The following is a 25,092-nucleotide window of genomic DNA, read 5'->3' as shown; positions in this document are numbered from 1 at the left end:
TGCTGTGCCATGGCAGGACAAGAATATAAGGGTTTACACCACCAACAACCCTGAGGTCATTAGTGATGTACTTATATCCATTGAGACTTGTTATTACCCTTAATTATACATTTTGGAAGCCTAGATTCTACTAGAATCACACTAGAGTCAAAATCATTCACTCCAATATCACTCGCATCCTGAAATAAAGACATATACTGTAAGACCACAAGACTCAAGAGTGCTCTTCTGTGGAATAGCAATTTTTCTCTGTCAATCACATTTTTCTTTCAAACATGACATCTGTGTACCAGGTGTAATTACCTCTGGTAGAGTTGTTGGCACATTGCACGGCAGGGTGGTGCATCTGTCACTATGTCCACAGAATGCATAAGTGGCAGCATGCTCAGGTTCCAGGGTGTTTGTATTGAATGCAGAGGTATGAAAAACGATACAAACCATTTTTGTTCGGTGATTTGCAAAACATAACTAAAAAAAAAAAGGAAACAAATATCGTTTTTACTCATCGCCAGATGCAACACAAATATTCAGTATCCCTGCTGTACAAAGCATGCATACAGAACATTCCATTATCCAGACCAGCCCATAAAGATGAGAGATAAGGTTAAAATACATTAAACCAGCCATAAAACAGTGAAAAAAATGTCAGTTTTAGCACATCTATCAATCTATCTATCTATCTATCTACAGTTGTGCTCAAAAGTTTGCATACCCTGGCAGTAATTGTGAAATTTTGGCATTGATTTTGAAAATATGACTGATCATGCAAAAAAATAAAAGTCTTTTATTTAAGGATGGTGATCATATGAAGCCAAACAACATAGTGGCTTTTTAAATTGCAATTAGTGTCTGTGTATAAATAGTCAATGAGTTTGTTAGCTCTCACGTGGATGCACTGAGCAGGCTAGATATTCAATATTTACTGTGCATTATCACATTGAGAATCAATTGATGCATCCAAAAGCTGGAAAATTTTGCTTTCAGAGGCTGTATACGGAGTTAAGATGAAAATAAGGTGCATTTCAAACTATTCTGAGACTAGTGCAGAAGAACAGCACACTGAAGGTTAAGTCATTCACTAAATAGGAAGCAAGGGAGCATCCTAAATCTATCTGTGCAGCTAAGTGCATTCAATCTTCCTATCAAAAGTTCAGTTTCAGGCTGCAGAAGATGTTTGGACCACTCAACATGTTTGGCAGACATGGAACAATGGTAATAAGAAGATTCAGAATTTGTCATGCAAATTTTTATTTTAATAAGTTTGGCAGTGCTGGCCAGTACTTTGAATCAGAAATTTGCATAAATCATTCTGATTCTATGTCTGTCTCAAAAACATGAATAACCTACATTCTTGGAAACATAATAAACAGACTGATTAAAACAATCTGACTTTCTATAGCATGGTATCATTTAAAATTTCACAACTTAGTCCCACTGTCCACATACAGTATGATCAATTTTTAGGAAAACTTTTTGGTCTTAAAAAAAAAAAAAAAGAATTCTGCATGTTTCTTAGGGTCTACTAGTTACAAATCAAAAAGGGGAATGGAAAATCCACACAGCAGTCACGCTCAGGTCTCAGGAGGTTAAGTATCAACATAGTCTCTTAGATGTTTTTCTTAAAATTCCTTAGGAGAACTAAAAATACAAACAAAATGAGACGATTGTTGACATACAGAGCTATAAAATTTATGTGGATGGCATAAGCCAGATAATCTTGGAGGACTTGATGAGAAATGTTTGAGCTCATTTTGAAATCTTTGAGAGAATTTTGATTGGATCTGGCAATCTGAGCACTGCGTGTAACAACCAAATATGTCAATTTGCTCCCTGTTTAATCTCATTGCTGTCAACAATTTAGATTATTATTATTGGGCAATATTTAGTTGGCTAAAGATTTATTTACAAATGAACAATAGTAAATATTACAGTTGTCACTGTAGCAGTATGGTTGTCATGGCATCGCAAAGTTATGGCAGTGAGCAGGGTACACCTGTCTTCATCGCCGTACTAACTGGAACATGGGTTTTTATGTAGTCATCACAGGAAACCTTCACTTAAAGGGTCATTATAGCCGCATTAATGGTCTAGGGCTGTCAAAACAGCAGTTACTGCAATGGCAAGATGTTTGTTAAGAGGTACTGTATACAGTATGTCTCCATGCAGGCAGCTGTAAAGCTCACACCACGTAGACTTGGTTGTGTCATTGTTGTCCTTGACAACAGAACAAATGACTGCTCGTGGTGTGGACAAAACCTGTAAGCTTTCACATGCCATGAAAATTGTGAGAGATGTCAGTTTCTCTTTTCCTCCCTTCTCATTATGGCTGCTGAAATTTGTAATGTCATATGTTAAAGACTGATGTGGAAATTCCTGCAGATCCCAAAAGTATTCAGAGGGAGAGGCAAGGTTAAAGTCACAAAACGATTTTGTTTTCCAAAGCATAAATGCCAGTTACTTTCAACAAAACCTCCTACTCTTACATTTTATTATAATTAAAAGAACATATCAAGTGCCTGCTTTTACGCATTCGGTCTTCAACCCGTCCCATCTGCACTCATGTTTAGTAACTGTGCATGAATGCTTTCACCTTCTCCCAGTGATTCGAAAAGAACGATATGTTGACCCAACAACTCTAGTTTATTGGACAAGAGAGGTGACCCTTGACCCCCTGCCACGATTATTTGCACTCCAATAAGAAAGGTTTAAATGCTCTCCTAAATCAAATCTTTGGGCACATTTTTTTTTTTAAGGTTTTTAGTACACTTCTGTTTTGGAGCAAATTTGTGCGATCTCTAATAATGTATTCTGCCACTGTAATTCCAATGAAAAAAGAACTGTTTCTATTGTCAGTAGTTATGCTCAACTCTAAAAGGGTTCATAATAACATCTACAGATTGATCTTTGTGAGTCAATTTTAAAATTATTTAAAAAAATTATTATCCAATAATCACAAACTACTTATTTGAGTGACGCTGAAAAGCCTTCTTGTGTTTTGAAGTGAAGCAGTACAGCGATTGCTGGTTATGTGTGAATAAAACGGACTCACATGAACTGTGGAAACCGGTTCCCGCTTCCTCCTTCATCTGCCCAACCCGAACCTTTGTTGCATTGGTGCCGAAACCTGGGATAAGGAGGAAGGTACACTGCTATGGAGTCATCTTCACCACTGGAGGAAGTGTTTCGATCCCTCGCCAGCATCCACCAGGCGCAACACCAGGCCCTCATGGATCTGTGGGCAACAGCACTTCGAGGCGCTCCTTCGAGGCCAAGAGGAGGACCGACGGGCGTTGCGGAGCTTGGTACCCCGGGGGGGGCACACGCCGTGAAGCCGGCAGCAGCAAACCCCCATGTGATGCTGGCGTTTATTCCAAACCAAAATCAAGTTTTTGGAGGGCTTGAGAGCCATTAGTTCTCATCCACATTCATTGTATGGAAGAAGCAGCTTGGACATTCTACTAAACTTCACATTCAGCGTTCCACAGCCATATGGGTTTGGAATGAAATGAGAGTGAGAAAATTATGACAGAATTTTCATTTTGGGGTGCACTATACGTGTAAAATCTCCAGGAGCAGGATTGAGCACCTCTTTCATAATGCCCCTGCCCTATGAATCTTCTGAGAGGGACATCTAGGAACATCAGAGGTTTAAGCTGCATTTGATGCCAAAACTGATACATCACCTGCTACAATTTTTTTTCTGCCAATAGGTAACCACAGTTTGAGTGTCTCAATGGCAGGGTCATGGGCCATTTCTCAAGGACATGTGGGCAATGTAAGTACAGGTCTAAATTTTGCATGTCAGTAAAACAATGTCTTTTAGGCTCTCTGTGTAATGTGTATTCTAAAAATACTGTATTCTGTGTCTTTACCTGTTTATAGTAGGTTATTAAAAATAAATAAATAAATAAAGCAAACCCAGATAGCAATTACATACTTTTGAATAGATTTCAGTAATTCTTTTTTGTATTTTTCATTCCAGATAAGAGATGTAAGAATGATTTAAAGCCTCCTTCATAGAGGCTTCTACTTTCTAGTTTTTAATTGTTCATTCCTGTACTGAACCTTGAAAGCTGCTGTAGAGTTCACATGTATGGTACCTTTGGTATTTTTACAGGCCAGCAATTAGCAGTTTATGGTTTCAAAAAGCCAGGATAATTTGAAATGTAAAGCTTTTACAAGGTCTGGCTGTAGGTTGCATTCTGGGATGAAAGTGGGCTTTTCTACTCTGTGTGAGACACAATTGTGTGGTATAGCACAACATATGGGCTACCTTCAGCCTTTCTCTCTTTGACTAGATGTGGTGTTTGGTGACCACTCTGTTTGAGCCTTTAGTCATCCTTTTTGAGATTAATAGTGTTGGACTGGATGAGCTCTGCTTCAGTCAGGTGAAGGACTTCTCTGAGGAAGAGCAACTTTCAGTGGTGCCCAGGTAACAAAACTTCAGCCCCTATGGCTCCAGGTCCACTGGATCAGATGGTGCTTTTTAAGAAGTCTTAAAAATAAAGACAAGACAGGGTATCACTTAGAACACCAGCCAAGAATAATTACTGACTGTTTAGTTTTGGTTTTAGTTAGGGATGTCCCGATACTGGTATCGGAATCAGGTCTGATTCTGCGCTCACGTACATGTAAAAATGCTCCAATACCAAAAACCGATATCGTCTGATGTACGGATGTCATTGTGTAAACATTCAGCACACAAATGAAAATAGGTATATTTCCTAGTGTGATTAATAAACTGCAAAAGCTGCAATTTAATTAAATAAATAGATAGTCTGCATGTGCTGCATGCTTCAAAGTGAATGTGTGAAGCTGCTGCTCATTCACTGAAAACACCACATCATGAGCATCACGCATTCACCTTGAAGTGTGCAGCACATAAAGACTACATATTTATTTAATTAAATCACAGCCTTTTACGGTTTAATAATCACACCAGGTCATAAAGCGACCTGCATTTCCAGAGGTGTGAAGCTGTCATCAAAAACTGAAAGGGATTTACTCGGTTTTCCGCCAAAATAAAAACCCCATTTTAATGGAAAAAAATATGACCGAAATATATAACTACTGTATAGTTATGGAATATTCACTGTTGTAATAATAATAATAACAATAATACATTGTAATAATTGTATTATATCTAAGCAATATCTCACATCTTTGATGCTCTATTGTGCACTTTATTTGACATAAATAACTCCAATGTTGTATGTTGCATTGTGCTGTGAGGATCTGTACAAAAGCGTTTCATTTAATAAATAAAATGTCATGTTATGTTGAAAATTATTTGTTCTATTTTCAGTTGATTAAAGATTTTATGAAATAATTTACTAAGACACCCTTTTGATGATACAATTAAATTAAACTGTCAAATACAAAATTCAGAAAAAACAGAATAAAAAAAAAAAAAGTTTAATTGAGCCCTGCATGTTAACATGCAGAGATGCCTCTGTTCATTTTTTTTTTCTGTGAAATTTGTTTGTGATTTTTGTTAATTTCTGACTGCTAAAATTACTACTTTTTTTGTCTTTTGAGTAACAGTTGCTGAAACATAAAAAACACGCTGTCCTCAAATCATTATTCTAACAGTACTGTATTTGAAAACTGCAACACTACAAAACAAAAACAAATATATATATATATATATATATATATATTTGAAATAGTATTAATTATATTATAGTAATTGCAAAAATGAAGTTAGTTCTGAGAAAAGCTTTACTGTAACATCATTTGTTTGCAGATGCCACTTGGTTGATATTTTGCTATCTAATGCAATGAAACTCATAAATTTTTAAGTGTTCAAAAGTGTCCAAAAACTCTGGCCACTGTGTTAGTTTTTTTTTTTTTTTTTTTTTTTTTTTTTTTTTCTTTCTATTGTACTTTTTTAAACCCATTCTTGAGGAGCTCACAGCACTATCCTAGTGAGTGCTGCTCGGCTGCCGCTATGGAAAATGCTGTATTTTATCATGTCTAATATTGGAACATTATTTGTCATTTTTCCCTATTCTCTTGATTTTCTGCCAATGTTTTCTCTTTAGATTCACCATTTTCAGCTCTCCTCTAATGCCCACGTCTCCTCTGAATGCTGAGTTGACTAAACAAGACCAAAACCTCAGAGAACAACAGGTCAGGGTTCACAAAACCACACACACACTTTTGGTTGCCAAATAAATAAATCACCGCCTTTGGACTAACCAGTGTTTTAGTGTCATTGACACCCCCCTGTAGTAAAATGTATGTCTAATCTTGCTTTCCTGGCAAAAAGTCGGTACCACAATACAGCTTTTCGAAAGAAAGCTGTCATTAGGCACAGAAGCATTCTTTATATACTACAGCTTTGAGAGATTTGGGTTGATTATGAATACTTTTGGAATGCATGGGAACAAAATCATCCAATGAAAATGTCACTCTTCATAAAATGGTCTGATGTCATTTGATGTCTGAGGTCACACCCCTTACACAGCGCTTTGATAACCACAGTAGAAAGAGACGAGCCACAGAGCATGTCACAAAAATCAAATGACAAATTCAACAGGAAATTAAAAATTCACCTTATTTACTTTCTTAATGGACGATCCTGGTCTTATTGTGCTCAATTCATTAGTGCACTTTATTCCACAGAAAAAATCTAAATATTTAAAAAGGAAAGGTATTAGATCAAAATGTAATAACTTGTTCTGCCTCTGAAATGACTTTTCTCCTGTCCTCACCTTGGTAGAAAATAAAGTTAACCAATAGCCAAATAGCTATTAGACTACAGTTGTTAGTTATTGTTGCCTTTCCAGATTCTTATTTTCTTCTTTTCTTTTTCTCCCCAATTTGGAATGGCCAATTCCCAATGCACTCTAAGTCCTCATGGTGGCGTAGGGACTCACCTCAATCCAGGTGGCAGAGGACGAATCTCAGTTGCCTCAGCATCTGAGACCGTCAGTCTGCACATCTTATCACGTGGCTTGTTGAGCACGTTACTGTAGAGACATAGTGTGTTTGAAGGCTTCATGCCATTCTCCACGGCATCCACGCATGACTCACCATGCGCCCCCATTATGGTGACCACGAGGAGGTTACCCCATGTGACTCTACCCTCCCTAGCAACTGGGCCCGTTTTTCTGGAGTCACTCAGCATGCCCTGGATTTGAATTCGTGACTCCAGGGGTGGTAGTCAGTGTCTTTACTCGGTGAGCTACCCAGGCCCCTTTCCAGATTCTTTATGATAGTTAAATGGATAGTTCACCCAAAACTGAAAACTCTCTTATCATTGCCATACCAGATATGTATGACGTTCTTTAAAACACAAACGAAGATGATTAAAACGTGAAAGGTGACAAACTTTGAAGCTCCAAAAAGCACATAAAGGCTGCATAAAAGTAATCCATATGACTCCGGTGGTTTAATCAATGAAGCATTCCAGTCGATTTTGGGTGAGAACAGATCAAAATGTAACTCAGTTTTTCATGATTCCAAGCTCGATTACACTTCCTAGCAACATCTAGCGCTCTGCACATGCGTCAAGCAATAGAAAGTGTAATCAAGCTTGAAATCATTATCTTGTCTAGAGACTGCAATGGCAATTGTACAGTGAAAAAGGAGTTATATTTTGGTCTGTTCTCACCCAAAACAGATTGGATAGTCTCCTGAAAGTACAGTACGTTTACTTTAAAGGAATGTTCCTGGTTCAATACAAGTTAAAGGGATAGTTCACACAAAAATGAAAATGCTCTCATCATTTACTCACCCTAATGCCATCCCAATATGAATTCTCCTCCCTGCCCAATAGGTGGCGATATGTACAAAGATTGCGAATCGCCAAAATGAAAAGTGAAAGTGAAGATTTATAGTAAAAAAGGACTTAAATATTGATCTGTTTCTTACCCCCACATATCATATCACTTTTGAAGATATGGATTTAAGCACTGCAGTCTTATGGATTACTTTTATGCTGCCTTTATGTGATTTTTGGAGCTTCAAAGTTTTGTTCACCATTCACTTGCATTTTAAGGACCTACAGTGCTGAGATATTGTTCTAAAAATCTTTGTTTGTGTTCAGCAGAAGAAAGAAAGTCATACACACCTGGGATGGCATGACGGTGAGTAAATGATGAGAGAATTTTCATTTTTGGGTGGGCTATCCCTTTAACAGTAATTTAAGACCATAAATGTTCATATGATAAAGATATCAGCAATAATAACACATAACAATAGAGAATAAGTCATTTCCATTGGGCTACATTGAGACGCACTCAATGGGAGCTTGACATTCAGCCTTCATATCCTGGTCAAAAAGCCTCTTCAAAAATTGGGTTTGGGCGGGGTTTCAGAAAAGTATTAGTCCTCTAGTTCGGGTATGGAACACCCACTTTTCACAGTCCAATCAATTTCCGATAGATAAAATTAAGTCCCTCCCTAAATATGCTGTTTCCCTCATAAATAAATAACATTACAGGAGTAAATGGGTTACGAATGCCGTTTCATGTTGACTACTGCCAACCAGTAGCCTACCTACCCTCCCCTTCCTCTTCTTAAAATCAAAATTAATAGAAGTTTGAGCTATACGGTAACATGTTCTTTTCTTACTATTCTGGCATCTTTGATTGGCTGTTTTCATTGTATACTGACTGTCTCATGGATGCGAAAGAAATCCATCATCATCATCATCTCTCTCTCTCTCCCTCTCTTTTTTTCTCTCTCTCTCTTTTCCTTAAGGGAGGCTCTTCTTCCTTCTCCAACTGGGCATTATTTCTCTTCCTTTCTAGAGTTACACAACCACAGAGGTTTAAATTCATTCCATAGCTTTTTGGGGGCCTAAGTCAATACCTTAACTAGGACAACTAATTTCTTCATAGCACTGGGTTTTGACGTGCTCTGATAGTCAAGATCCAATAGTTTAAAGCAGGTCATGTCTTTATGATTGATTGTCTGATGCCTTAAAAGCTGATCGCAGAACAGTCTAAAGTCTTCTTGAAGAATGAGATATGTCAGGATGTGGTTTGTAGACAATAAACAAAAAACCAAAAAAACAAACACTCCCTCTCTTTTGTACATCGTTTTAGTACTTTGCTCCAATCTAAACTGAAATAGTTTGGGATGCACAGCAATAAGTATGAGCTACAATTTAATATACAGTATGATTTCTTATTAAACAAACTCTTTACAGGAACCTTTTATGGCCCATAAGGCATCATTTCTTTTTCTTTTCTTTTTTTAAATTTTTAAATTTTTTTTATTAAAAAAATTTGCAATACAGTGATTGTGATTGTAAGCATCACAGCTGCATCGATGGATCTTTTTGCTTTAGTATTATTTGGGTTATTATTTCCAAACAAAGCAAAACCTCAAAGAGAGAACTGAGTTAAAAAAATTATTTGCAATAATTTACATTATTATTATCCAGCTACAGTATTTGTGATATTTTTAGGAAGTAGTTGCATTTATCAGCAGCTTTTCAGAAAATACACTGAGTCTGTGGTGGACAATTGAACTGATTTTTGAAAAGTGTGTATTAGTGTTTATGGAAAAATTGAAAAAATAATGGGGAAAAAAATAGCTCCCTGAAGTGAAGGAAACTTAAATAAGGGCCTGTACTTTAGGTTGTGTCTTGTATTATGTAACATCCTGGTTTAACTGTGATTTTATTTGAATAAGTTCATGTTTGTATACATTTTGCAGCTGATAACTATTTTACGCAAGGGATAATGCAGAGTCAGCAGGTTAATAATGGCTGACTATACATTGTCTTGCTGTACTGTACACAGCTACTTACCAAATACTTAAATGGACATATAATATTGAGTTGAAATTGTTGTATTGTGTGAGAAAAAGAGAGCAAGAGTGATGCAAGAGACATGAAACTGGCCGTATGTTGTATTTCATTTTGCAAAACTTTCGGTTAGGTTTAGGTGTTGGTTTAGGGTAAGGATGTCTGTTTGTTCACCTCTCATTTGTTTTTTTTAAAGCACTGTTGGTTAGGTTTAGGTTAAAGTTTTAGGTTAGGGAGGTACGTTTTACTCATTAAATCCTCAATCTAATATTAACCTTAAAAACCTTGTCTGATTACGACACCAATTCACTCGCTTTTGGCGCCACAGTCACATAATGTTCATGAGACCAGGCTGCAATGGTCAATTATACATTTTATTGGCCATTAAGCAAAAATGTTTGACTGCAGAATGCCACGATTGACCAACCATAATCAAGTATTCCAAAGAGCTGTGTAATAAGCTGAGATATTGAAGTTTACAAATGAGAATTGATTAAAAAAAAAAATGTTTGGTGAATAATGTAACCTATTAACAGCACCTATTATAGTGATAGAGACATAATAGTGTAATGTATAAACTGTTTGTCCTCTAGATGCAAGCTGTCAGAGGAGCGTGAAGGACCAGGCCTTGGTTATTCACACACAAGTGAAGTCATCAGGATACAATGCAGCTCCGCAATAAGTCAGTTGACTGCACAGAGAAATGCACTCAGGGGTCATCAGTCTACAAACTTTATTACATGTTTCAGGCTTTTTGTCAGTTAAAATCATATGACCTCAGATATTTACATAAAGTGCCCCATAAGATTAAGTAATGCCAACCTTTCAATAAATTAATTGAACAACTGAATTTCACAACATCAGGAAATTGCTAAATAATTGTATTTATTAAATTTAATATATTCAAATCTCAAACATTTTTAATAAGATCATGTAAGTGTTCTAATTTAATAGTCTTTATTAGGAACACCTGTACACCTACTTATTTGTGCAATTATCTAATCAGCCAATCGTGTGGCAGCAGTGCAATGCATAAAATCATGCAGATACGGGTCAGGAGCTTCAGTTAATGTTCACATCAACCATCAGAATGGGGAAAAAATGTGAACTTAGTGATTTCGACCATGGCATGATAGTTGGTGCCAGATGGGCTGGTTTGAGTATTTCTGTAACTGCTGATCTCCTGGGATTTTCACACACAACAGTCTCTATACTCAACACGCATGTGGCCCTCGAGCGATCTTTTGCGGCCCGCGTTATGATATAATCATCCGAAATATTTTTATCAGCAGCCTATAAAATCTGTATGAATTGTGAGGTGTCCTTTTCATGAGGATTTACGATAGTTCTCTACATTGTTGAATCACGTTAGAGAGGGAATTCAACTGCAAGCCGATGTTATACAAATAAATAAAAACAACAAATAATATTGTAACAGATGTTCAGATTTGGAACAAGAGGAGGAAGTGGGAGATGGCTTCAGCGAACCACGTGAGTTTATTTACACACTCTGAAACAGGGCCGGCCCGTGGCATAGGTGACATAGGCGGTTGCCTAGGGCGCAAAATGACAGACAGGCGCCTCACCAGAGTTTTTTTTTTTTTTTTTGTCAGAAGTGCGCCCTCTCGTGACGACTGTGCGCCCCTCTATCCACATATTGAGCACTAGCGCTACGTGATTATATTATATATCAGAAGATCAGCAGTTACAGAAATACTCAAACCAGCCCCTTATGTCATGCCATGGTCAAAATCACTGAGATCACATTTTTCCCCATTCTGATGGCTGATGTGAACATTATCTGAAGCTCCTGACCCATATCTGCATGATGTTATGCATTGCACTGCTGCCACACGATTGGTTGATTAGATAATCACATGAATACGTAGGTGTACAGGAGCTCTTCATAAAGTGGTCGGTAAGTGTATATACTGTACATATACCTTTTTCTGCCATTGAATTTTCAAGTTGGGAAACCGGAAAAGCATGAGGTTGTCTACATGAACTTGTGAGCTTTCAAGTTTCCTGTTGAAAACTCCATTTTGAAAATGTTTGAGTCTAATCCCTTCAATGCATGTAAGGGCAGTAAGGAAGAGTTTAAGGCCCTAGAATGCTTCTTGTCAAAGCTTCATTTTAGGAAATCACGTAATATATACAAAGAAGCTCAATCTATAGAAAATGTAAGAAAATCTTTTTGTTCTGGTAGCGTTTAAAGGTGACTTATTGTAAATGTCACTGATTGTGCTTACACATAATATTTTCCAACTGTAGAGTTAAAACACTGTGCTTTCATGTGTTTTAATCTGAGGTCACAAGCATAATAACCCATTCAACACTCAGTTTCCATGGAACTGGCAGTATGGCATTTTTGCCATAAGATAATTTGCTTCCATATTTTGTAGTGATAGTACATTTTCATACAGACCATTAAGAAATTCTATTTTACGTCTATCTTTTTTTCTAGTAGGACAATGTTTAAACCAAAGACCAACATAAAGGAGAAAAGCATTACTCCCTCAAAAACTAGCACAAATAAGTATTCTACTTACTTTTTGGTACACAGAATTGTTGGGCCTGATGTATTCAGACAGAAGACAAAGGCAGGCCTAACACAGTCATAAAACCTAACTCAGGCCCACATACCAAGTCATACATTTTACTGATAAAAATAGAGCCAAAATCAAACAAAGGGAGTCCAAAACAGACAACAAATCCCATGAAGCCTTGCTCACTAAAGGATCGAGCTCTCAACTCCTATTGGATGAGGCACACGACAGAACGCACCTCAACCATGACATCATCAGGAGTAGAAATACCTCAGAAATGCTTCCGGGATTTGCTTCCAGCAACTTTGCTCGCCGTGTGTAGATGCATCGCTGCTCTCAGGTGCAGCCTCGTGGCACAAGGAAGTAACGTCCGAATTGAAACTGTGGCTATACAATCTCCATCTCGCTGGACGAGTTGAGATTACTCTGTGTTCCACCGAACACTCTAACGGATCCGAAGGAGACCACTGTTCAATCCGCATCTTCATCCGTTTGCCTGCAGAAGTGAAGAGATTAAAGATTTCTCTTCCATCTTCAATCAAGTCGACGTCGCCGATTTCTCCGCCAGCCTGCCGAGAATCAGCAGCCATACCGCCCGCTGACAGAGCGAGGAAACGGCCTCCCGTCATCACCCAAGCCTCGAGGAACCGAGTCGGAGTTAAAGGATGGATGAACACACATTCTGCATCCTCATGCGATTAAAGTAAGAGGTTTACGTCTGGGCAGAGAGAGAATATTATAGTGTGTTATTCTTGTGTATCAAGGTTATTGCTTGTACAGTTTACGGACTACCGAGTCCGCTCATTGCGATTATCACTCAGGTTATTAGTTATCACGAATGTGATTTGCTGTATTGTAGTCCAACCACATTGGACTGTTGTGCATTTCCGCCATCGCGGGTGAGACCGACACACTGAGTTTATCCATTAAAGAATCAAAGACCGCGGAACGGTTTACGAGCCGTCCACTGCGTCTCTGAGTGATAAACTAACAGCTGCTTTCCCTCCCACCATCACGAAATCAGCTTTGGGGCCATCACTTTATTCTCTCTCTCTCTCGTACTAACCACACACACACACACACACACACACATGCGACCCCTCACAAACATTCTCGCACATATTTTTGGCTAGTAGATAGCGTCGTGATAAAGCTCAGCTTTGTCCCTAAGCTACCATTGACTGGTTTCTCTCCGCCCACATTCGCGGCCATATTCTCTGGCTGGAAGTTTCACGTGACATACTCTCCACGAGAGTCACGTCCGCCATTTTGTGCGCGTCCCTCCTTACACACACACACACACACACACACACACACACACCCTAATGTATTATAGGATTATTTTGGTTTCCATATCTAATCATATCACTGTTTAGTTTGTAGTTGTAAGTCGGAAGTTTATTGACTGCATTGTATTAATTATTAATTGATATTACTGCATAAATAAACTTTGTTATACTTCAAAGAGAAGTGTTTCGGTTTGTTTTGCATACACCTGTGTCACATGCTGATGGGATGTCAGTGCTTGGATTCAAGCCTTCATTCATTGTTTTTTTTTCCGAAAATCAATATTCTTCGGATGTCGATTTTCCTAAGAAAACAATCTAATATTGAGACTGTTATACTATCTGGTTATTAGTCCCTGATTCCAGGGTGGTGCCCTGTCAATATTAATCCTTATTAATATTCTATTGATTTTTGATAATTAATAATTATCTTTGATGATTGTTGAATTTGAATGATCAATAAGCTAGTGTTAATTTTAATTAATGTTTCATCGATGTTAACAATTAATGATTATCTTTGATAATTGTTGATTTAAAGGATTAGAAAAAGCTAACATTGATTCTCATCAATGTTCTATTGATTTTAATAATTAATAATTATCTTTGATCATTATTAATTATTGCTAATAACCAAACCCGCTCCTAAACGTACTACATTTACTGGAGCCCCATATGAGGTTTTAATGAGTTAGATTCAATTAATTAATTTAAATATTAATTAATAACTAAAGAAATAATTACCAATTATTTCTGATAGTAACACTGATCTAAACAACCAGTAAAACCCTACAGAATGCTGCAGTACTCAATAAAAAAGTCTACATGATTGCTGAAGTCTGTGTGCTGTTCTTCGAAGAAAAGGTCTCTTAAGTGAGTTCCCATCACACTCTGCAGCACCAAGTATGCCTTATACTCATAAGGCTGTTTCCACAACTCCATCCACAATCAGCTCTCTGCAGTACTCAGGTTAGTAAAGGTGTGGTTGTACTAGGCTTTAAACATGCTAAATTGCTACAAATAAGAAAAATATGATATGATATCTATCTCTGTAGGGCTGCTGATTAGAATAAATAATTCAATCTAAAATATAGTTGCAAAAACGATGACAGGCCCAAGCACCATGGGTCCATTTCCACCCGGTGGCTTTCAGAAAACAATGCATGGAGGACACATGCATTTGACATTATTCTTAACAATTTTGAAGCAATATGGGTAAATATAAGAGGGCTATTTTAAAGTCTGGTGTATGAGCCACACTTCCTGCTGCCAGGTGGTGGCGCTATGACCGTGACCCAAAATAGTCACATCCATGTGATTAGCCCCAAGACAAAACATACATCTCAATTTTGATCACACATCACACATTGCACACAGAAGATATGACACTTCCTGTTTCCCATTTTTCAGCATTAATGCTTCACCATTGCAACACTTTTCGATATATCAAAAATCTGTTCACAATTTAGCATCTTCAATGTCTTGGCATAATGTTGTCTAAATGTGGTGACAGTCTTATGAATCCCCTATGAGGAGTATTTAAAAGTTAAGAGACTGCAATATCCAAATAATCCAAAATAGCTGACTTCCTGTTGGGTGGAGCTAATAACTATCATTATGAAAGTTGTCCGACTTGATGAGAACTATAAACTGTGGCCAAAAGTTTGGAATAATGTACAGATTTTGCTCTTATGGAAAGAAATTGGTACTTTGATTCACCAAAGTGGTATACAGCTGATCACAATGTAAAGTCAGGACATTAATAACATGAAAAATTACTATTACAATTTGAAAAAAAATGTTCAGAACTTCTTAAACTAATTCAAAGAGTTCTCATCAAAAAATCCTCCACTATCATCCCCATCCCAAAGAAACCAAAAATCACAGGACTTGATGACTACAGACCTGTCGCCCTGACATCTGTGGTTATGAAATCATTTGAGAGACTGGTGTTGGCCCACCTGAAGAACATCACTGGACCCTTTCTAGATCCCTTTCAATTTGCTTATCAAGCAAACAGGTCTGTGGATGATGCAGTCAACATGGTATTGCATCATATCCTGCAACATCTGGACAGACCAGGGACATATGCAAGGATCCTTTTTGTGGACTTCAGTTCGGCTTTCAACACCATCATCCCAGCTATACTCCAGAATAAATTACACCAAATCTCTGTTCCCATGTCTATCTGTCAGTGGATTACCAGCTTTCTGACGGACAAGCAGCAGCTTGTGAGACGGGGAAACTCACTTCCAGCAACTGTATAATCAGCACTGGTGCCCCCAGGGATGTGTGCTCTCCCCACTACTCTTCTCCCTCTACACCAATGACTGCATTGCCAAGGACTCCTCTGTCAAGCTCCTGAAGTTTGCAGATGAAACCACTGTCATCGGCCTCATCCGAGATGATGATGAGTCTGCATACAGAAGGGAGGTTAAACAGCTGGCTGTCTGGTGCAGTCAAAACAACCTTGAGCTGAACATGCTCAAAACGGTGGAGATGATTGTGGACTTTAGGAGGAACACCCCAACACTGACCCCCCTCACCATTCTAAACAGCACTGTGGCAGCAGTGGAGTCATTCAGGTTCCTGGGCACTACCATCTCACAGGACCTGAAGTGGGAGACCCACATTGACTCCATTGTGAAAAAGGCCCAGCAGAGGTTGTACTTCCTTTGCCAGCTGAGGAAATTCAAGCTGCCACAGGCGCTGCTAATACATTTCTACTCAGCGGTCATTGAGTCTCTCCTCTGCACTTCAATAACTGTCTGGTTTGGTTCAGCTACGAAATCAGACATCAGAAGACTACAAAGGACAGTTCAGACTGCTGTGAGGATTATTGGTTGCCCCCTGCCCCCCTTTCAAGAACTATACACTTCCAGAGTGAGGACAAAGGCTGGAAAAATCACTCTGGACCCCACTCACCCTGCCCACTACCTTTTTGAACTATTGTCTTCTGGCCGACGCTTCAGAGCTCTGAGCACCAGAACAATCAGGCACAGGAACAGTTTTTTCCCTCAGGCTATCCATCTCATGAACAGTTAAATCCATTGAGCAATAACTCTGTGCAATACACAGTTTAGTCTTTCTTATATTTATCCAACACATCCAACCTCTTCTGCCATTTCATTCCTCTGAAAAAAAAACATTTGCACTGTACATAACAGATTTGTATTTACACTGTACATAACAGATTGTATTAGATTTACACTACCCACGTGTATGTTTGTATGTATGTATGTGTGTGTCTGTACGTATGTGTATAATTATTTTTTATTTTTTATTATTATCTATGTCTTGCTGCTATTTTTGTATTGTTTTTATATTGTTGTACACTGGAAGCTCCTGTCACCAAGACAATCCTTGTATGTGTAAGCATGCTTGGCAATAAAGCTCATTCTGATTCTGATTCTGAACCTTTTCTTTTTGTTTTTCTGTTTCAAAAGTGGCTTTTTCTTTGCAATTCTTCCCATAAGGCATGCACCCCTGAGTCTTCTCTTTACTGTTGTACATGAAACTGGTGTTGAGTGGGTAGAATTCAATGAAGCTGTCAGCTGAGGACATGTGAGGCATCTGTTTCTCAAATTAGAGACTCTGATGTACTTATCCTATTGTTTAGTTGTACATCTGGCCTTCCACATCTCTTTCTGTCCTTGTTAGACCCAGTTGTCCTTTGTCTTTGAAGACTGTGGTATACACCTTTGTATGAAATCTTCAGTTTTTTGGCAATTTCAAGCATTGTATATCATTCCTCAAAACAATGATTCACTGACGACCTTCTAGAGAAAGCTGTTTCTTTTTTGCCATTTTTGACCTAATATTGACCTTAAGACATGCCAGTCTATTGCATTCTGTGGAACTCAAAAGCAAACACAAAGACAATGTTAAGCTTCATTTAATGAACCAAATAGCTTTCAACTGTGTTTGATATAATGTCAAGTGATTTTCTAGTACCAAATTAGCAATTTAGCATGATTACTCAAGGATAAGGTGTTGGAGTGATGGCTGCTGGAAATGGGGCCTGTCTAGATTTGATCAAAAATTATTTTTTTCAAATAGTGAGGGTGCTGTTTTTTACATCATTAATGTCCTGACTATACTTTGTGATCAGTTGAATGCCACTTTGGTGAATTAATGTACCAATTTCCTTCCGAAACAGCAAATTCTGTACATTATTCCAAACTTTTGGCCACCAGTGTATATGTACCAATTTTGGTGACTGTAGGTGAAAATGGGGGTGCTACAGAGGCCATCTTAAACACCCACTTTAAAGGGGGTGCTACAGAGCCCCATTACCAAACATACAGCTGAATTTTCATCAAAATCATACAATACACAAGAGAAGATATAAGGAACTTCCTGTTTTACATTTTTGCCCTGAATTTATTGCGTCGCCATGGCAACACCATTCAATATATCAAAAATCCTTTCGCAATTTATCATCTTCAATGTCTTGGTATAATGTTGCCTAAGTTTGGTGCCAGTCACATGAATCCCCTAGGAGGAGTATTCAAAAGTTCATGGCCTGCAATTTTCAAAAAATGCACATTCACTTCCTGTTGGGCGGAGCTAATGACTGTAATTTTATAAGACTGTAAGTTGTCTGGCTTGATGAGAATAATATATATAGCAAGTTTGGTGACCATAGAAGAAACTGACCCCAACACTTTTGTCAAAAGGTGGTGCTACAGAGCTCCCCAGCCACGCCTGTTGTGGTCACACTTGTCCAGGTCTAATGGCTGACAACTCTGATGTGTGTGCAAAATATCATGAAAATTCAAGCATGCCAAGTACCTCAAAAACATATGAATATACATAAACTGGAATAATGACATTTAATGCATTGCCATGGAAATACTGTTTAAGATATCAAGAATCCCTTCAGCATTTTAAATCTGTACTGTCTTGACATTATTCTAAAAATTTTGAAGTAATTCAGGTAAACATAAGAGGGATATTTCAAAGTCTGTTAAATGTGCCACACTACCGCCAGTTGGTGGTGCTATGAACGTGACTCACAATAGCCACATCAATGTGATCAGCCCACAATTCCAAACATTTGGCTCAGTTTTAATGTAAATCACACGATGCACACAGAAGATATGAGACACTTCCTTTTTCCCATTTTCTGACGTTACTTTATCATGTCACCATGGCAACACTGTTCGATATATCAAAAATCAGTTCACAATTTAGCATCGTCAATGTCTTGGCATGATGTTGCCCACATTTGGTACCTGTAACATGAAACCCCTAAGAGGAGTATTTCAAATTCTAGAGCATGCATTTTTCAAGCAATCCAAAACGGCTGACTTCCAGTTTGGTGGAGCTTATGACTGTCAGTGTGAAAGTTGTCTGGCATGATGAGATCTATATATGTACAAAATTTGTTGACGGTAGCTCAAAAGGCATGTGCTACAGAGCCCCCTGAACATGCCCATCTTCTAGGTAGCGCTACAGAACCCCCCCCCCACGCAATTTTGCCCAGCCCTAATAGCCGACAGAGCTAATAGTCCTTAGAAGAACAATAGGGCCTCCGCACTTTCAGTGCTTGGGCCCTAATAACAAATAGTAATACATTCAAAATGTAAAATACATTATCTACACTACTTTTCTGTAACAAAGAAAGCCATAGAGCTTTGGAGTTTATATTCTTTGTATTGAGCCAAAAGGTCAATCTGTGATGTTTAAATCCATTATTGGTCAAATGACTTTTCGCTATACAAATTTAAAGGCCAGAGTTCACTAAATTTGAACTTTTATGCCTCGAAAGACAAAACATCTATGCAAATGCATGCATTCCTGCTCACCTGCGTTTGTATGCATTTGAATAGAAATGAATGTAGTCTGACTTCCCCATAGTATTCTGTAATTTCACTGGCTAAACATCAGCACATTCAGCACTTAATGGCAATGACAGCACTTAAAAACATTTTTTGTTCTCCAAATGTTTCACACAAAGAGATATATTATATCACTAGCAGCAAACCAGGGCAGTCTCCTGGAGTTTAACGCAATAAAGTTGTGGATGCCTGTTTTTAAAAGTGCTGTAGTTGTTATTTTAGGCTTTTGCTTCAGTAGCATAATTTTTCAACTAATTATGCCTTCATTTTTGTCTGTTAACTTTCTATTTTTGTGTCTCTAGGAGATGGAAAGCAGATTGTGTGTGGTCTTGGAGACAGTTCAGTTTTGTTGTATAACTCCTCATTACCGGCAACCCAGCTGTCGACACAGGTAGTGAAAGATTTTTAAATCTGTAGAGTTTATTTTTGACGAATTCCTCTACATGTTACTTATTTTCATTCCGAATGCATGGTACAGACAAAGAGCAAATCAGTATTTACATTTTTATATATCAATCTGACAGCCCTTAGTTAAAGCTTTAGGGATTTCTGAAATTTTGAGGCCCTTCTTGACCCTGCAATAGATGTTCTTTTCATTGGACTAAGGATTGTTATAAACACAGGGTTCCTGCAGATCCTTAAAAGTCTTAAAATGTCTTAAATTCAGTTTGCTAACATTTAAGGTCATAAAAAGTCTTAAATATCTTAAATGATACAACAAAAGTCTTAATTTTCATTTGAAGAGGTCTTAAAGTTAGGGGCGGAAAGAGAGGTGATAGCGTGATATAATTTAATGTGATTAACAGGCTTCAAAAGGATACGATTTAATTAAATAAATGCCTGCGCTGCATCCTTTATAGTGAAAATGCGTCATTGTTGTATTTTCGTCTGCACACAGGGCCTAATATTGTGTAGGTCCACCTGGTGCCACCAAAACAGCCCCGACCTGCTATTCTTCTCACCACAATTGTACAGAGCTGTTATCTGAGTTACCGTAGTCAGTTCAAACCAGTCTGGCCATTCTCGGTTCACCTCTCTCATCAACAAGGCATTTCCATCCACAGAACTGCCACTCACTGGATGAGTTCAGAGTTCATTCTAGAGACTGTTGTTTGTGAAAATCCCAGGAGATCAGCAGTTACAGAAATACTCAAACCAGCCCGTCTGGCACAAACAATCTTGCCACGGTCGAAATCACTGAGATCACATTTTTTCCCCATTCTGATGGTTGATGTGAACATTAACTGAAGCTCGTGACCTGTATCTGTATGATTTTATGCACTGCACTGCTACCACACGATTGGCTGATTATATAATTACATGGATTATTGTTGGTGCCAGACAGGCTGGTTTGAGTATTTCTGTAACTGCTGATCTCCTGGGAATTTCACACACAACAGTCTCTAGAATTTACTCAGAAATTACTTTTGTCAAAAACAAAAAAACATGGACGGAACATTCTGTGGACGGAAATGCCTTGTTGATAAGAGAGGTCAACAGAGAATGACCAGACTGGTTCGAACTGACAAAGTCTACGGTAACTCAGATAACCGCTCTGTACAATTGTGGTGAGAAGAAAAGCATCTCAGAATGCTATTCTGAGATGAGGGTTGGTGCTGTTTTGCCAGCACGAGGAGGACCTACACAATATTAGGCAGGTGTTTATTTTTTATTTTTTTATCCCGTTTTCTCCCCAATTTGGAATGCCCAATTCCCACTACTTAGTAGGTCCTCATGGTGGCGCGGTTACTCACCTCAATCTGGTTGGCGGAGGACAAGTCTCAGTTGCCTCCGCTTCTGAGACAGTCAATCCGCGCATCTTATCACGTGGCTCACTGTGCATGACACCGCGGAGACTTCGCATGTGGAGGCTCATGCTATTCTACGCGATCCACGCACAACTTACCACATGCCCCATTGAGAGCGAGAACCCCTAATCGCGACCACGAGGAGGTTACTCCATGTGACTCTACCCTCCCTAGCAACCGGGCCAATTTGGTTGCTATATATTGTTGTAGATGATTGTAAGGCTACACATTTCCTTGATCTGTATGAATAAGCAGCTGGAAGCGGTGAAGCACATACATTTTATGAATAAGATTCCTCAGTGTATTCATCCTTTTAAAAGTCCTGTGTTATTAATTAAATCTTTGCCCCTGCCTGTTTAAGTAAGAGCCTGTGAAACATGATTAATTTTTGAGATTGTGTGGGTTTATTTTGGTATGAGGGTACGGTATTAATTTTATTTGTTCAGGTCTTGAAAAAGGTCTTAAAAAGTCTTAAATTTTATTTCATAAACTTTGTAACAACCCTGAAACAAGGAAGAGCTTAAAAACAGTCCACATCACTTTTTCCCTCTTAGAATGGAAAAAATAGACCTAAGTGTGTTTGTATTTTCAGTGAAGTATCTTACATTTCATGAGTCAAGTCACAATAAATAGCTGCAGAGCTGTTGGAGTTCTGGCTCTGCTGTAAGTTGACGTGCTCCTGACATGTTAAGTGGTAATCACAGATAGCTAGATTTATAGAGACAGACAGACAGACAGAATCCATCTGCTTAATTATCTAACTACAGGACTCAGTCAGCATGGCACAATGTATTGTTCCTCAGATAGTACTGTTGTTGTGTTTTTGCAGGGCACAGTAAGGCTGTGAACTCTGTGTGCTGAGTCATAGTAAGCAGCGGTTTCTGACTACATCTGAGGCGCCCAGCATGTGCATCTGGACTTCGAGTGCTGCTGAACCTGTTCTGACCATGGTAACTTAACAATAAATACAATCCTCACTGACATTAGCAGCTTATATTTTATATACAGTACAGTAAGTAATGAGCTTTTGCAGTGCCTATAATTATGGTAAAGTCCAGCTCAAAATGAACAAATGAGCAAGTATGTGATTGCACCAATACATTTTAAGATTCAAGAAATTCTCTTGCATTTGTGACCAATGCTTTTGATGTGTTTCTCTTGGCTGTATTCTCTTGGTTTCTCTTGGCTGTATTCTTCTACTGGAACACTGGTCATGTCCAGCACATCAGGACTCTAAACACTTGCAGAGCTCTCTAAACCCCAGTTTCCCACTTTTGACAATCACACTTTCCAAGAACCCCCAACACAACACTGAAGTTTATTTAAATACATTTTCTTTAGTCACATTCAGGCCTACAATTTCTTTCTGGTCTCTTCCCACCTAATGTCCTAGACCCATGTGCATATTTGTATGCTTGGGTCAGCCAGAGGTGACCTCATTATTTAGATAATTTATATTAAAGGAATTTATGGTGTCTACAACTATAAACAGTCCATAGGGATTCACAATATATTGAGCATATTGGTGATCAGCCAATATATTTGTGATTTTTTTATTTTATTTATCAGTATATGTGCATATTGGAGATTTATTGGCTAGTGTTCATTATTTAACTGAGGACTCTCATTTCCATCTATTCAAGATGAGTTAAAGGTGCACTCAGTAATTTTTTCCTCATCAAAAAGTTATTGAATTTTGACACATGCATAAAATCATGACCATTCACATGAGATGAAGACTCCAGTCATACAGTATCAGTAAGCTTATAAAAGCTGTTTTAGTCTACATGGAGAGGGTGCCCTCATGGGGGCGCCCATGTTAGGATCACATGACCAGCCGAATACTACTCGCTTAATCTCAGTAACTGCCCTGTTATTGGACACTTTCACTCGTGGATTAATTTAATCATGGCACACTGTGAATAGTGATTTTCTGCAATGGCATCAGTAACTGAAAACGATTGCTTTAGAATAATGCTGTATCCACGCCACTAGATGGCAGTGTCCAAGTCCAAGACGAAATAAACAAAAACCTACTGAGTGCAAAAACCTTTGCCATATTGTAAAGCTAACTTAAAGTCAAGTTCACCCTAAAATGAAAATTCTCTCATCATTCATTCACCCTCATGCCATCCCAGATGTGAATGAATTTCTTGCTTCTACTGAACACAAACCAAGATTTTTAGAAGAACATTTCAGCTCTGTAGGTCCATACAATGCAAGTGAATGTTTGCTAGAAATTTGAAGCTCCAAAATGCACATAAAGGCAGCATAAAATTAATCCATAAGACTCCAGTCGTTTTATCCATATCTTCAGAAGTGACATGATAGGTGTGGGTGAGAAGCGGATTAAAACAGTAATTTTTTATTATAAATTCTCCTTCCTGCCCAGTAGGTGGCGAAAGTAGAATGGGCCAAAATCGCCAAAAACAAAAACAAAATTTATAGTAAAAAGGAACTTAAATATTGATCTGTTTCACACCCACACCTATCAGATAGCTTCTGAAGATATGAATTTATCTAATGGAGTCATATGGATTACTCTAATGCTGCCTTCATTTGCTTTATGAACCTTTAAAGTTCTGACAACCATTAATTTGCATTGTATGGACCTACAGAGCTGAGATATTTTTCTAAAAATCTTTGTTTGTTTTCAGCAGTACAAAGAAAGTCATACACATCTGGGTTGGCATGAGGGTGCGTAAATGATGAGAGAATTTTCATTTTTGGGTGAACTATCACTTTAACTGAATTAACTGAGTTGTTCTAAAAGTAAATTGTGAATATAATGAATTGTATTCTGCCACATTTCTGAAAGCAACGATGTGAAATCGAGCTTGCATAGCTAAAAGCATCTGTGTTCACGTACTTGCTTAGAGTATGTTTTGGGCCTGATTTACATGAAATCTTAGAATTTGTAACACTACCAAAAGATTCACTCATGCTCTTTATCAGAAATGTGTTCACACATACCACAGTTACACTACGTAGATACTCATATTCCACCAAATTCTCTTTTATTAGTCTCTTATTTTCCAGACAGAAAAAGAAACATTCCTATATATCTCTATCCTCATTTATCGCTTAAAACACTCCACCTTTGGTGAAAAGAGAGAAAAGACAAGAGAGCTTGGTATTTTATGCTGATATGGTCCTGTATTTTATGTGGTGTGATATATGAATGCACTTATTCAAACACTATTAATAAACTGCAATGTCAATGTAACCACTGAATATCTGCTTAGGCACTGTTTGTTTGACTTGATGCTTCTCCATGGAGATGAGCAGTTTGCAAAGTCCATCAGAAGTGCTCAGTTTTATTATCTGGATACGTTTTTACTGCTGATGTCAGGATAAAATCCACTGCTCTACCTTTACCATCTGGACACCACACGAGATGACATCAAGAGGTATTGGATACATACGCAAATAGTTAATGGACAATAAGCAAAATAAAATAAACACAGATGACCTTACAAATGATTGTCTGTTCTGCCAACAAAAAAGGTTCAATTCAAGGGCTGGTAAAAACTGGTAGTATGCCAGCCTATGGAGAACTGTTGAGTTCAAAATTCCACTCTGTTACTATTATGTTATTGCATTAGTCCCTTGCATTGGCCTACTGAAAGATGTTTTAGATAAATATGCCTGTAAAACAAACTACCAATACTTGACCTCCTAAAAACCTTTATATACAGTACTTCAAGACCCCCACACCTTTTTCAAGGAATATACCAGGTTAAATACAAGTTAAGCTCTAAACACAGCATCTGTGTCATGTTGTCAGTTACCACAGACAATAATTTTGACTTGTCCCTCTGTTTGTAAAAACACAAAATTGTGTATAGA

At 38.1% G+C, this 25,092-nt stretch overlaps 1 pseudogene; it reads left to right on the top strand.

The window, feature by feature from the left end:
• The first annotated feature begins 1,947 nt into the window (after positions 1 to 1,947).
• Positions 1,948 to 25,092, top strand: part of LOC127411690 (WD repeat-containing protein 27-like) — a 59,562-nt pseudogene continuing 36,417 nt past the window's right edge.

Source organism: Myxocyprinus asiaticus, chromosome 21, assembly GCF_019703515.2.
Source record: "Myxocyprinus asiaticus isolate MX2 ecotype Aquarium Trade chromosome 21, UBuf_Myxa_2, whole genome shotgun sequence".
NCBI classification, from domain to species: Eukaryota; Metazoa; Chordata; class Actinopteri; order Cypriniformes; family Catostomidae; genus Myxocyprinus; species Myxocyprinus asiaticus.
This window is presented reverse-complemented; position numbering and strand designations above follow the sequence as displayed.